Source organism: Diadema antillarum, unplaced genomic scaffold (genome assembly GCF_040938485.1).
Source record: "Diadema antillarum isolate AM-2024a unplaced genomic scaffold, OU_Dant_1.0 scf00000107, whole genome shotgun sequence".
NCBI lineage: Eukaryota > Metazoa > Echinodermata > Echinoidea > Diadematoida > Diadematidae > Diadema > Diadema antillarum.
In genome coordinates this window covers 2041934-2056634 of record NW_027270996.1, presented here as the reverse complement: position 1 = coordinate 2056634, position 14701 = coordinate 2041934, and positions in this window count along the sequence as shown.

Genomic DNA, 14701 nt, shown 5'->3' with positions numbered 1-14701 from the left:
AATATTATTTATTTATATATTATGTATAAATATATATATATATATACAGACAGTATATATATATATATATATATATATATATTGGAATTAAATATATAACATTTTAAATATCATTATTTGCCTATTAATCATTCGTATATTATGCACAAAACATTTCGTGTTCACGATGCTGTAAAAAGTGAATCATACAAAGAGCAAAAGAGCATAGTGATTCCAGCATACCGATCCATTCAATGGAAATTTACTTATGACGGGATTTCAGTGAAATGAATATTAAAAACAGAGAAAAGTGAACGAGAAGTTCATAAACTTTAAGACTTTAGAGTTCACACAATGCACACAATAATCTTGCCATGTACGAAAACCGAAATTACTAACCTTCTTCCGCTGTTGTAAAATTGTAGAGTGCATGCTGCGGGCTTATGGTGGTGAGGTCATTCCCGATCTCGCATCGGGATTTGATGGTGTATGCCGAGAAAGGATCGAGGTCCGTAAAGATAATTTCCAATTTTCCCGATGTAAAATGAAGTGCTTTTCTTTCACTCTAGTGCAAAATAGTGTTTGTATATACAGAATTACATCATATATATATATATATATATATATATATATATATCATAATTATATATATATATATATCTATACATATATATATATATATATATATATATAAAGAGAAATAAAAATTGATAAAAGAAGAAAAATCTGGAATACAATTTAGGAATATGAACACTTTTTCAGAAATTAAACACACACACACACACAGACAAACACCTTGAATAATGCTGATTGATGCCAATGGGATATTAAAGCTATGCAAACAAAAAACGAACTTGGAACATGGGTAGATTGTGGAAACCCCAGTCATCGTGGTGCCCATAATCATCAAATAGGTAAAGATGCGTTCTACAATTAGAGTTGAAGATGTTCTGATGCACATACCGACATAGTACATCAGCAAAATATTCAAAAAAAAAAAAAAAAAACCGCAAAGCATGAAGCATAGGGGATAAAGTTACGCGGATTCTGTTTGAGGGGATTGCACAAACCAACTAACTTAAGAGAAGTAGGGAGCTTCATTTCGAAGTCATTGCCAAGAAGAAATGTAACTTCTTGAAAGCATAAATAAAACCGTTAGCATATCTGGAAAGCATTAACATGGTTAAAGGGGTGTACGTCACGAGACCGACACCCACTAGTCATACAGCTCACAAGTCATACAGCCCATGTGTTATACAGCTCACGAGTCATAAAGCCCATTAGTTCGACACTAAGCTAACAAGGCCCACGAGACTGACACATTAAGTCCTCTGTTGTATCTGTCGAACTCTTTGGCTGTTTTAAGTTAGTGTCGAACTCATGGGCTTTATTTGCCTAGTGTCGAACTCATTGGCTGTATGACTCGTGAGCTGTATCTTTAACGCATGGACCTGTATTCAATGTCGAACTCGTGGGCTGTATGACTCGTGGGTGTCGGTCTATTGGGATGACCCCGGTTAAAGTATACCTGATTCACGAGCAATCCGGAAGCGTTATATTAAGAAGTGCTACGCATTCAACGCTGTGTGTCAGAATCTCGTCCATCCCCATGTACAGCTGCTCCGTTTCCAACGCGCTCACCAGAGTACCAATATCTTTCAGATGTGTTCCAGGACCACGAACCAAAACGTTAACACTTCTCGAGGTCACTTGATCTTCAAGAACATCAAGAGGTCCCACTGTGACACAAAAGTGGGAGGAATAAGGCGTACCAACCTGAGAAAGGCCGTCTTAAATGATTATGAGCGATGAACACTGGAGCCTTGTTTATAATAATTATTGTGTTAAAATTTTCAAGCTCTCTAATATATCATGTTAAATAACAAACACTTACTATACCAACTATGTGTTTCTTGGAATACAAATGTTTCAGAGTTTTGTATACAAATGATACATACACGCAGGATATAGAAAACAACACATATTTCGGAGCACTTGGCAAGAATAAAATAAGAGACAATAATTCAATTGTAATGAATACAGCATACACTTTGAAATCAAACTTGTATATCTTTTTGAATGTTGACTTTTAAAAGCGCACATTCGTTGCCTCTGATCGGAAAGGTCTATTTAATTGTGAAAGACCTGGAGATAATAGGTTTATCATAAATATGACTATCATCATTCTAAAGTCAAGCACCAGCCTGCGATTGGATAAATATAATCACGTGATAATATAACGTTTCATTACGTTATGCGTCCTGGTACCCTGACAATGTCGGGACAACGTCCGGAATACAAAATTATCTGGTAGGGTTAAAAAAAAAAAAATCTCCGGACATTGTCACGATAACTCTGCTTCGAAAGCCTATATTGAAACGGGGCTTATATACAGCTGCATAAAGTTATATCCATGAGCTTATAGCTCCGCTTTGTTGGCACTACTGGTGTATACCGATGGGAAATTACGTAGACTACCAAGTTGAAAATGGAAGTTGAAGAGATAAATAACTCTAAAATTGATTAGACTATACCATATAACAATACAACAGATTATGAATTTAGTAGCAACATATACATTTCACACTCTCGGGGATGGAACATCCTGTACCCCTCCCCATACCAGCCATCATCTTGATGAAATTGTAATGTACTGTTATCTTGCAGTTGCCTCCTTACCGGTGATATATTTATGAATGCCTCGAAAAAATGTGTCACATATTATGTTTGATCCATTCGATAGTCTCAACTTCACAGCTGAAACTGACGTTTCGCAGTCTATCAACAGTCTATTTCCGATGTGGCAACCTAGACTTTGGGTTTCACACAAAAAGTCGACTTTGTGACGTCGCCCTGTGCTGTAAAAGAAATACAGTACATAATGCCAGGGTGAAGAGTTGGTCAACAACAATAGTAGCGATAATGATAATGATTATGATAATGGAGAAATGTAATTTGAAGCAGTTTGACGTCAAAGTATTTTTTTTTCAAACTTTTTAGCCCTCCATGGACTATTTTATTATCTCCTTGTCAACATAACACAAACCCAAAATATTCAACCATAATCTTTTTTTTTCTTAACATTTATCTCGTAAATATTTACACAAACGAATGTTGGAGTGACTGCCACTTTAAACTAAATTTGTTGAGAGTACCCGATACAGAATAAATATATCTCTCATCTGCATAATATTCAATAGTTGTTTTTTTTTCTTCATAGAGTAAACCTAGGGACTTTGGTTTTTTTTTACTTTTGTACATACAGTTGTTGCTTAATCAAAATCACAACAAAATTTAGAGCATCATTTCTCTTTTTCTTTAAAGCCAAAAATATTATTTTCCAGACGTCAAAGCATCTTTGTTCAGGCTAACATCCTCTGTCTTGGCTGTGCAGACAAAATTTAAAATAGGCCTACAGAGGTATAGTTCTGATTGTTACTTCAGTGAGACTTGACAACGAGTGAAGTAAAACTTTCAAAAAAGAAAAGGGATGCTAACATGCTAAAATGATAAATTGTGTATTCAAATATAGTATTTAGTATATTATATATATATATATATATATATAATATATATAATATAATATAGTATTCAATATATCATATGGCTGTGATAGTACTTCTTAAAGCACACACACAGACACATTATACACAACACACATAGTATATACGTATAATGTATGTTTGAATGTATACCTTATTAATTCCGTCCGTTAATTTCTTCATTTCAAACATTTATTCATTTATCTTTTCATTTATTCATTCAATTTACAAGATGGTAATTTGATGGATACCTACCAGTATACTCTGCTTAGCGTGTAGGTAGTGTTCCCGTTGCCAGACATATTCCATGTTGCTGTGAAGTTCACGTTGTCACCCATGATCCTTAGCCCACAATCGCTGCAACAAACTAGATATAGGCATGAGGGCAAGAAAGAGATTCAGAAAGAGAGAGGGGGAGAAAGGGAGGGAGGGAGATACAGAAAAGTTTGGTAAAGTATTTATTTCCCGTAAAATGATAAACAAACAGAAAAAAAAGGAACTCGGATGAACTGCCAATCTTCACCTTTGTCAACACGACAAATCTGACCTTCTATGGAGTTCATACAAAGACTACAAACATAATTATTTTAATTAAACAAATACACAAACAAAATCAAAACATAAAGTACATCAAGAAAAGCTTGATTGATAAAGAAATGTTATTTTCGCTGATAATATTGACCGTTTCAAAATGGCGCACATAATAGGAGCAGACAGATTTTTACATTGTTCATGGAATAAGTAATTAGAGCAAACCACACCCAACACACATACACATACACACACACACACACAAACACACACACACAAACACACACATACACACGTACATAATCACATAGGAGGAAAGATCATGGTATAGCAACATCAATGTCGTCAATCCGACATCAAATGCTGTAATGTCTGCCTCATGGCATTTCTCTTTGTTTTGTTAATCCCGAAGCATTTCTACTTTCAGTTGATTATCCGCAGATTGATACATTTAAGAAAACTATATGTATACAAGCACACGTGTCTCTATTTGAAATGAAAGTAAAATGTATTATGAAATGTAAATACGCAACTAGAATTTGAAGAAACTTTCCATGAGTGTTGTTTGTTTGTTTGATAGATACTTTATTTTCTGCAAATCAATATACATAAGTTACATAATCATGAACATGTGGAAAACATACAAAGTAAATTTAAAACTGAGTCGTTTGACTTGCATAAACAGCGATATAAAAGGAAATTAATGATGTAATAGGCCTATACAGTATGCATGTCTATGCAGCAGGGATTACAATAACAATTGTAGTTAAGAAGCGATTTTGCAGAGGGCCGCCATTGTAAGCATTGCTTGAAAGGATGGCGGCCCGAGGAAAAGGTAGGCACGTACTAGATTCGTAACAATACAAATTCTGCTGCGAAGATTGCAGGGGAAAATAAACTCTGATGTGTGATGGTGGTGAATGCGCGTGCAAGTGTAAGATACACTTGACGTGCCCTTGTGTAGTGTATCTTGACCGTGAAGAGAAAATAATCAGAGGCGCGGGGGAGGGGAGGGGGGGGGGGGCTCAGGGAGGGGCACTTAAACGGACTGTATAGTTTCGGTTGAGACCTAGTTTCAAGTTTCTAACATTTTTTGGTGATGTAATGAGAAACCTCTTATGAAATATGAAAGAGCATGTAATTCTATGAGGAATTCAATGTTTATTTGATGAAAATTGGTTTTGAAATGGCTGAGATATCCAAAAAGGAGCGATTTTAATGAAATGTGGGACCCACACTTTATTACGATGGCTTTGTTTTACTTTGTTTTTGGATGTTTCAGTCATTCCAAACCCGATTTTCATCAAATAAACTTTGAATTCCTCTTAAAATGGTATGTTCTGTACTATATCATAAGTGTTTTCGTGGCATCTCGCAAAAAGTTAAAAGCCCAATTGTCATCTCCACCAATACTGTATCATCCCTTTAAGCCATCAAAAAAAATCTGTAAAAGCTGTAGTTACTTTCACTGCAAAATGCCAGTGAACACGCATTAGCCTTCTGCACTGAATCCGAAAGATCGGTCATTCAACAAAATAATATAACTATGCGCACAACGATGTGCGTGAGATGGCAAAAGTTAATGTTAACTTTTCACGCGATAATAGTCTTTTTTTTTTCAATCCTGGGGTACCGATGGCAAGAAGGCGTAAAAACGGAACTGACAAGTTTTGTTCCGTAACATATTACCAAAAAGTTACAGACAGGTCAACATTTCTTCTAAAACACAGCTTAGAGATATTAGAATCAAATCAAATGAAATCAAATCAAAATCAAGAACCTGTCCTTTGGTCCCCATATAAAAACTCCAAGGAAGAGCGGCTTGGACGCACACGCATCCCCCATTAAAATTTTAATTTTGTGAAGGTGCCACCTCTCTAAGGAATTCCTGGATCCGCCCCTGATCATGCTGATGCTAAAAAAACTTACGCATAAGTTAATCTAAACAAAGTTGTTTCGTAAGTATCTGAGTAAGTAAGTAAGTAAGAGATTCCACTCCTTCTCTAACATCTCCCTGGCTTATCTTATGTAGTACTGTACTCACCTAGCGCAATGTATCCTAAAACAAGAACGACGAATAGACCATGGTCGTACAGTGGTCCATCACGGCGAAATCTTCCAGTGGAGACGAGGCGCAGCGAGTGATGTGACGTCATTTTGAAGTCGCGTCGCAAGATCTTATGCAAACTGGATACCCTTCATCCCCTGCGATATCGGATCGGATGAGCCAAATGTTTACTTTTGGTATATGTATATGAATAGAGCATTTCCGTGATGTACTAAAATTTATGAATATTTCTTCTCCCATCGTCCAGTAAAAGGAACCGTCTCACTCCCCTGCTCGGGCAAGATGTGTGCTTGTGAAGGTCAACTTTTTGAACAGAGTATGCGTTGAATCTAAAAGCATAACCCAACGGTGTGTAAATTAACGTGACCAGTTTCTTATGCGGTTTTAAAAGATCATACACCATTCAGACAGGAAGGTCGTATATATACGATATATCAGCTAGTGACAGGCTCTTCTCTGCTGTAACGATCGTCTCTATTATGTGAGTAACTTTCTACAAAATCATAGACTCGATGTCAATTTTTTTTTCCTTAGGTGTCAGAGCCATTTTTATATCATGTGTACTTCCATATTACATATATCTCCTAATGTAGGTCTGCCCCCTAACATATCCCTATCATAATTACCCCGTTGATGACTGTGGCGAGCCTTCAAAAATGGTATCACAAAGAACATTTATCATAATTAGACACATTGATCAGTCTATCTAAAAGAGAAAAGTACGTGCGATTTTTGTTTTAGAAAGCAAAAGCTCTCCTCTTAAAGCAATGATTGATGACTGAAATTTGTTCAACCAACGACCAAGGGCAATATCACTTCCATGGCTTTAACGGATCCAGACTATACATTTTACAAATACGTTTTAACTTGAAGTCATAATACCCTGATTATGCACTTTATGTGCCCCTCCCCCTAAGAAAAGAATTTTACTATTATCCTACATTAATTTTCTACTATTTTTTCTTTTCAGATTATACACTTATCATGTAGATATTTCATACGATCCCGAAATAATTAACCTTCCAACCGAGATTCAAGCGACATTTCTGTCCATCATTGGTAACGTACAATATAATAAAAAAGCAAAACAACATTAGAATGCACCCTAATCCCCTATAGACTGATATTAGCTTGCACGTTTTCATGTTACTATAATAATTTAGAGAAAGACATCGCCTTGAAACTCGCAAGGTATATATGCTCAGTCTTGTAAGTCTGTATCTTTTTATTAATTAATCTAATTATTATTAATCAATCTAATTATCATTAGTCTGATAAAAAAGAGTAAAATCTTACAAGTTTAACAGTAAAAATTTGAATGAAATCGGATGAAAAATAAGGAAGTTATAAAATTTTGAAGTTTTGCTAATTTCTGCAAAGCAGTTAAAAGTGGATATGAATATGCAAATGAGTGAGTTGACCATGCCATAACCTCACAATTTTTCATTGATCGTATACAAAAAAAAAATGATGAAATTCAATGTTTATGTTAATGAAATGTGAAACATTATGGTATTGCTGGTTGAATAACTTCAGAAAAGTGATCAGTTAGATATATCAGGACTTGAGCCTCGGGAATAATTGCGTTTGAATGAAAAACTTGAAATTAAGTAAGTTGTGAGGGAATGACATGCCCACGTTGCCATTTGCATATTCATATCAACCATTCAAGAACTGTTTCCTAAAAAATCAGCGAAACTTCAAAATGTCATAACTTCCTTATTTTACATCCGATTTCGATCAAAATTTTACCAATGAACTCTTGATATTTCACTCTTTCTTATCAGACTAACATGTATTTGGACTGGATTTCCCCTTTAAATATTGCCATGTTTTGCTATACGACACCATACTGAGTTAAATGCAAGATGCCAGGGAGTCACTGGCCTGTACACGAAAACGTAAATGAAATTCTCTCCTATACACACAGTAAAATTTGTATATGCAGGAAATGGCACACAACTCATTTTGGAGAAAAAAATTATTGCATTTAACAATTACTTTTCAGTCACATGTAATTCTTGGCCTACTTTCAAGAATTGCCGTCTTTCTACTGTATTCAGAACTAATTCTTAGCATTGTAAAATAAACTAATAAACTTGTTGATTGTGAATTGCAACTCGACGCTTCGGAAGCTTGACATGTATGTAACACCTCCAGGAACATAACTGCAGTCTGTGAACAAATATATGCCGACCTTAAAGATTGCATCAATTATTGGCAAAGTCCTTTGGGGTGTACCCGAACCAGATTAGGCTCACACAATTGTCCTCTTTAGTCTTCACAATTGTCCTCTTTATTGGAAGGTCCACTTAGTGTTGATGAGGTTTATTCCACTTTAAAACTCATGAAAAATAATAAATCTCCCGGACAGGATGGTTTTACTGTAGAATTTTATCGTTACTTTTGGGAAGATATTAAATACTTTCTGGTAAGATCACTGAATTATGCGTATTTCTCAGGACAATTGTCAAACTCACAAAAAATGGGAATAATAACCTTGATTCCTAAAGGAAATAAACCTAGACATTTGTTAAAAAATTGGCGCCCTATCACTTTACTGAATGTAGTTTACAAATTGGCATCCGATTGTATTGCAAATAGACTTAAGGGCGTTTTGTCTTTTATAATACATGAAAATCAAACAGGATTTTTGAGTCACGGGTCGCTTCATTGGCGAAAATATACGTCTATTATATGACACGCTACTTTATACTGAATTAAATGATATAGCAGGCATGCTTCTTGTTGTCGATTTCGAAAAAGCTTTCGACTCCGTATCGCATACTTTTCTATTCAAGGTCCTGGATTTTTTTCACTTCGGTCCATCTGTAAAGAAATGGATCAATTATTTTATGCAAATGCATCCTCTTGGGTATTAGTTAACGGATTCTGTACAGATAGATTTGAAATAGGACGAGGGTGTCGCCAGGGAGATCCTTTGTCCCCCTACCTCTTTTTGTTAGTCAGTGAAATACTTGGTATCCTAATACGACACTCGGATTCTTTAGTTGGATTGCATATGAATGGGAAATCGCTTAAACTTTTGCAATATGCAGATGATACCCTTTTGACACTCAACGGTTCAACCCAGGATTTACAAAGTGCTCTTACAATACTTAATGAATTTGCAAATATGTCCAACCTCAAAATTAACGTAACTAAAACTCAAGTAATATGGATTGGGAAGAACAGAACTTTCAAAAAAGAGATTTTACACGAGTACAAATTAAACTGGATATCTGAAGGATATTTCAGGTACCTGGGCATTGATTTTTCAGTTAAATTATCTGAAATGGTTAATCACAATTATCAAGAAAAGGTTAAAGAGATAAAATGTCAGATAGCGATATGGCTGAAAAGAACATTGACTCCCTTAGGGAGAGTAACGATAGTAAAATCTTTATTGATACCCAAACTGAATTATTTGCTTTTATCTCTTCCAGAACCAAAATTAGAAATTATGAATGATGTTAACCGATCTTTTTATAAATTTATATGGCACGATAAACCTGATAAAATAAGTAGGAAACAAATGTGCCAATTATACAGTGATGGTGGGGTTAAAATGACAGATATTTTTATACATTCTAAATCACTCAGAATATCATGGATAAGAAGATTCTTTTGTTATCCAAGTAACGAAAATTTCACTTTACATATGTTCCAATCATTCTTGCCTCCATCATACACATCTCTCCACTTATTCATGGGGGCTGAACATTACAAAGAATTAGCCATTTCAATGCGCAACCCATTTTGGAAAGAGGTATTATTAGCCTTTTCAGATTTAACTCAGTCCATTGTAGATAATATCGCATGTCAACCCCTTTGGAACAATCCTAGAATACAAGTTAATAATAATGTAATTTATTATAAGTCATGGTGTGCTAAGGGGGTACGTTTTGTTAACGCTGTTCTAGAAACAGATGGAAAATTTCTTTCATATTTTGAATTTTCAACGTAAATACAATGTACAAGTAAACTTTCTTCAATATTATGGTTTGTGTAATGCTATTCGATTTGGTTATAATAAAAATGTCATACCTAAGATTATGGAACCTACATGTATTATCCCTGAAACATTGCTTTTAATAATGAAAGTGAAAAAAGGTTGTGCACATATCTACCAGGCTTTCTTGAAACATAAGACAAAGGAATGTAAAAGTCTTATAAAATGGAAACAGGAGTTTGATTTTGACAATATCATTTGGAGTTTTTATTACCAAATTCCCTTTTATTCAACTGTCGATGTAAACATGAGATGGTTTCAGTTCAAGATGCTAAATAGAATTCTTTATATGAAAGACGCTTTATTGAGATTTAAATTAGTAACAGATAACTTATGTACTTTTTGTAATAACAGCGAAGAAACAATTATGCATATATTTTGTTCTTGTATATATTCAAACGAGATATGGTCAAAACTTGAGCTTTGGCTGTCCCGTAATGCTATTCATATTAAGCTTACAAATCAAAATAAATTATTTGGTTTTTATGGACGTAATAACAGTGCCCTCAATTGCATTATGATTATAGTAAGGAAAGACATTTTTACAGCCAAATGTAAAAATTGTTTGCCAGTTTTTGAGCAAATCATGTCAGCGATAAAAAGTTATTATGATATGGAAAAGTATATATGTAAAACAAATCTGAAAGAAAAGAAATTTATGAAAAAGTGGTTACATTTTACTAAATGTTTCTGATTGTGTTTTCTTATGAAATGATTTGTCAGGTAATTTTCTGACACTTTGAAAAGAATTTGCAATTTATAATTGATTTTTGTAACTGTTTGCTGTTCTTACTGTATTTAGAATGGCCAAGAATATCATGTGTTAAATCTGCATGTACATACATATCTCTTTTTGTATATATTTGTGTGTATGATATTATTCAATAAAGGAACCCTGTGGAAGGGGAAAAAAAAAGATTAGGCTCACGGCAAATTATACCATGCACAACACTATGGTCGTATTGGTACTGATCAGGGAGTGTAGATGATGCACTCCATCATAAAGAGACCAAAAAAAAAAAAAAAAAATGTTTTCACTGTATTTAGCCTGTGGTGAACATCTGCACTCCCTGATCAGTACCAATAATGGAACTTAAATACATACATGATATTGTACTTTTCACTGCGACGATCACTGAAAGTACATGTAGGCTAACAGTACCGTATGGATTTTTCACTTTTGCTATTTTGAGAGAAATATTAGAATGTTAGTGGATATCAAGGGGTGAGTGAGAAAAAACTTCTACCTTGCTAGAACCTTGGAGAAAGAAGTCAAACTCAATGGGTATACATGAATAGTCTATTAGAGTCTAATCAGTCTCATCATACTCCACATAATCATAGTATGGAGGGCTACTTTCAATCTCGACACAGCAAAATTTTTGGTAAAGACAAGAGGATATGAACAAAGAAAAAATAATGCATTGCAACTGGAGGCGGGAGGGTATGCAAGGCTGTCATGAACACGCGATGTGATCAGCAAGACTCCTCCCTTGTCAATTTGTCAGTCAGTTGCAAGACTCCTCCCTATTCTCCATACATGTTGTACTACATTTCTAATACCTCTCTCCATGTGACCGATTTCCAGAATATCTCAGAAAGAAAATATTAACTACCGAATACTGCATTTCCTATCAGGTCTACAAGAAAATTGCAAAGAATTCCAAACAAATGCAACTACTGGCCTCTTATTTGCGTCCAATATCTGCTAATTGTATTGGAAGCACCTGAGGGGGAAAAAATGAAATGGCTAATATTTTGATTTGATTTGTTTTGATTTCTATATTCCTTTTTGCACAAGAATATAACAGAAAGCCAATCGAACAAAGTTCTTGAGTAATATCTTAACAGTGAATTACAAGGACATTGGTTAATGAATAAAATGAAGTGAATAAAACTGTTTTTCTTAATAGTGCAAAACGATTTCGAGAGAGTGTCTTTACATATTAGATAAAATTACAATTTTACGTACCAGCTGTTAAAAAAAGACAATTACACATATCTATGAGCAATAAGAATGCAGGTGACCATTATCGTAAGCACAGAGGACAATAGAATCGCTTTGTTTTGGATATCCCTGCCATTTCAAAACCAATTTTCATCAAAAAAGCATTGAATTCATCTTCGAATTATATAGGCCCCCTACCTTCATATTTCTTTAGAGGTTCGTCATTATGTAATGCACACACGCATTTACACACACACACGGAGAACTGAAGCCCCATCGCATACAAAACCCTATCATCCCCCATATGATTTACTTTATTCTAGTATACAGGTTTAGATGCACACTGTCAGTGAAGAAAAAAAAAACAATAGAAAGGTTGCTCTAACAGGTGGGATGCCTCCTAATAGGTCTGTAGTGCATCATGACGATGTGAGACATCACATGGCTAGCGGGAAAAAGATTATTAACATTCAAAATTTTATCCATGGTTCATTTCCTTCATATGGCATGTAGGCCTATAGATACACTGTATATCAGTATATCTTGCGATGTCCTTGTAATCCTCAGATGTTTGCACTTTTAGACGGGTTGTATAGAAGTAAGCGCATGCATCTTTCAGTCTAATCCAGACAGGTTTGGCGTGATCCCTGATCAATCCTTCCATGACGTACCGGTGCTGGTAAAAAGAAATGATTACACAAGGAAAACAAATCAGGTGGCTTTGCAATACAATGGACTTAACTGCTCCCATAGATTCTGAAAATGAATGGATAGCAAAGAAGTTGACTGAATCCATAAGCAAGTTCAAATTAAAAGGAATGACAGAATCCCTTCATCACATTAGCACTTAGTGTCTTGCGTCAGTTTTTACTTACTTTGCTGAATTTTCTGGAAATAATTCAAGTCTTTTTTTTTTTTGCTACTGTTGCTTCTTTCTTATTCATCATCATTATCAAGCAGAGTTACGACCATTACTGTATCCTTTGTCTCTTGGGTGAAGATTTTCACATCTGTAATTTACACTTTCAACAATATTTGCAATAAATCAATTTTCCATATTCATTTTAGCTAATGGATTGGATGCAGGAGTCAGGAGTAGGTAATTCCCCCTCCCCCCCAAAAAAAAAAACCAAACAAACAAACAGAAGAACTTAAAGCATCTAAAATCTGCATTTTATAGAAACTCATTTACATGCCCTTTAAGTACATAATATTCATTGATTTAGCTCTGCAATTTTGAGTAGACTACTTACTTGATTTCCACTTTCCACATGGGTAGTATACAGTGATGTACTATCCCCAGTTGATTTACTCTGCTGACTGCACCATGCCTCGTTCTCTGCCAGCAAAGGTAATGTCTGGCAGAATTTATACAGTCGTCAGGACATCATCGTCACCCACTTTGGTGCCATCGGCATCCCTTTCCAAGACATCCTAATGGGCTTTACATTCAAATTTCACCACCTGTTGAGTTATGAAGAATTTAGAGGGAATAAAACTGAATTTCACTCAAAATATAGAGTCTAGTCACTAACTCATCGTCATTCACATGAAAGATACTTCATAACTTCGTAAAATAAAAGATACAGTGAGTTTGCCCGCTTGGCCGAGTTTACCCATACGGTACCGGTAATCTGTAGAGTGTAGGCCTATTGCATTGATTGTAACGTTAACAACACTAACACGTTACAGTTAGAGCGTTCCCCGTTCTAACGTTAGATTTAGAAATAGAAAACTAAAACAACTTGACGAGCAAAATCTTTAAGGGCGTAGCCTATTTCTACGCCTACTACAGTTTTACATTAAACGAGGGCAATTTTGCAATAAATCTTGTTATTTACCGACTTAGCAGACTTAGCAGACTTACCGCTTTCATGCAGACCGGCCAGGCTAGAACTTTATCGCTTCGACGCCATCTTAGCTAGATCCGCTCCTTTATACACAGTCAGTGCAGTCGATCGTATTGTACACAGTAAACAGAGTGGACAATACCAAGCCTAGAACGAATGCGCGCGTACTGTAGGACTACGCACATCACGCTGCTAGGGCAGCACCAGCCAGCCAATCAGACAGATCCATCCGTACAGGTACGTACGCGCACATCTCCTTTCCCGCCAATTGTGCATTGATTATGGTCATAATTTATGCATAGCACGAGTGTGCGCTAGAAGCGCACGCACAGGGCACCACTGCGTGCGTTGTGGCCGCGGCCGTCATGTCACATGCGCTGCTGACTTGTAGAGTACGAGTATCACAGTGTTTATGTTAAAGCCCAAACAAAGTTCTGGTAGGCCTGCAAAAGTTGTCAAATTTCGCTCCCAAATGTGATCGTATGCTTAGGAAATGTGCAGGATAACGATGTTATTACAAGATATTCGATGGGTAACGACGAAAATGCGAAATATTAACCAAAAAGGTTCATTCTCAGAACTTACCCGAACGGGGTCAGGCTAAACTCGGACTCGGGGATAACTCGGCTTCGCTTTGACGGCGGGATGAGTTTTAATGGTTGTCCCTCTGATTGTACAGTGTTGTCCTATGGGAGCGGCCTGTATAAATAGCGCTTCGTGTTCTAGCTTCTCGCAGTAATGGTCCGAGTTGTTACAACGCGCGCATCAAAA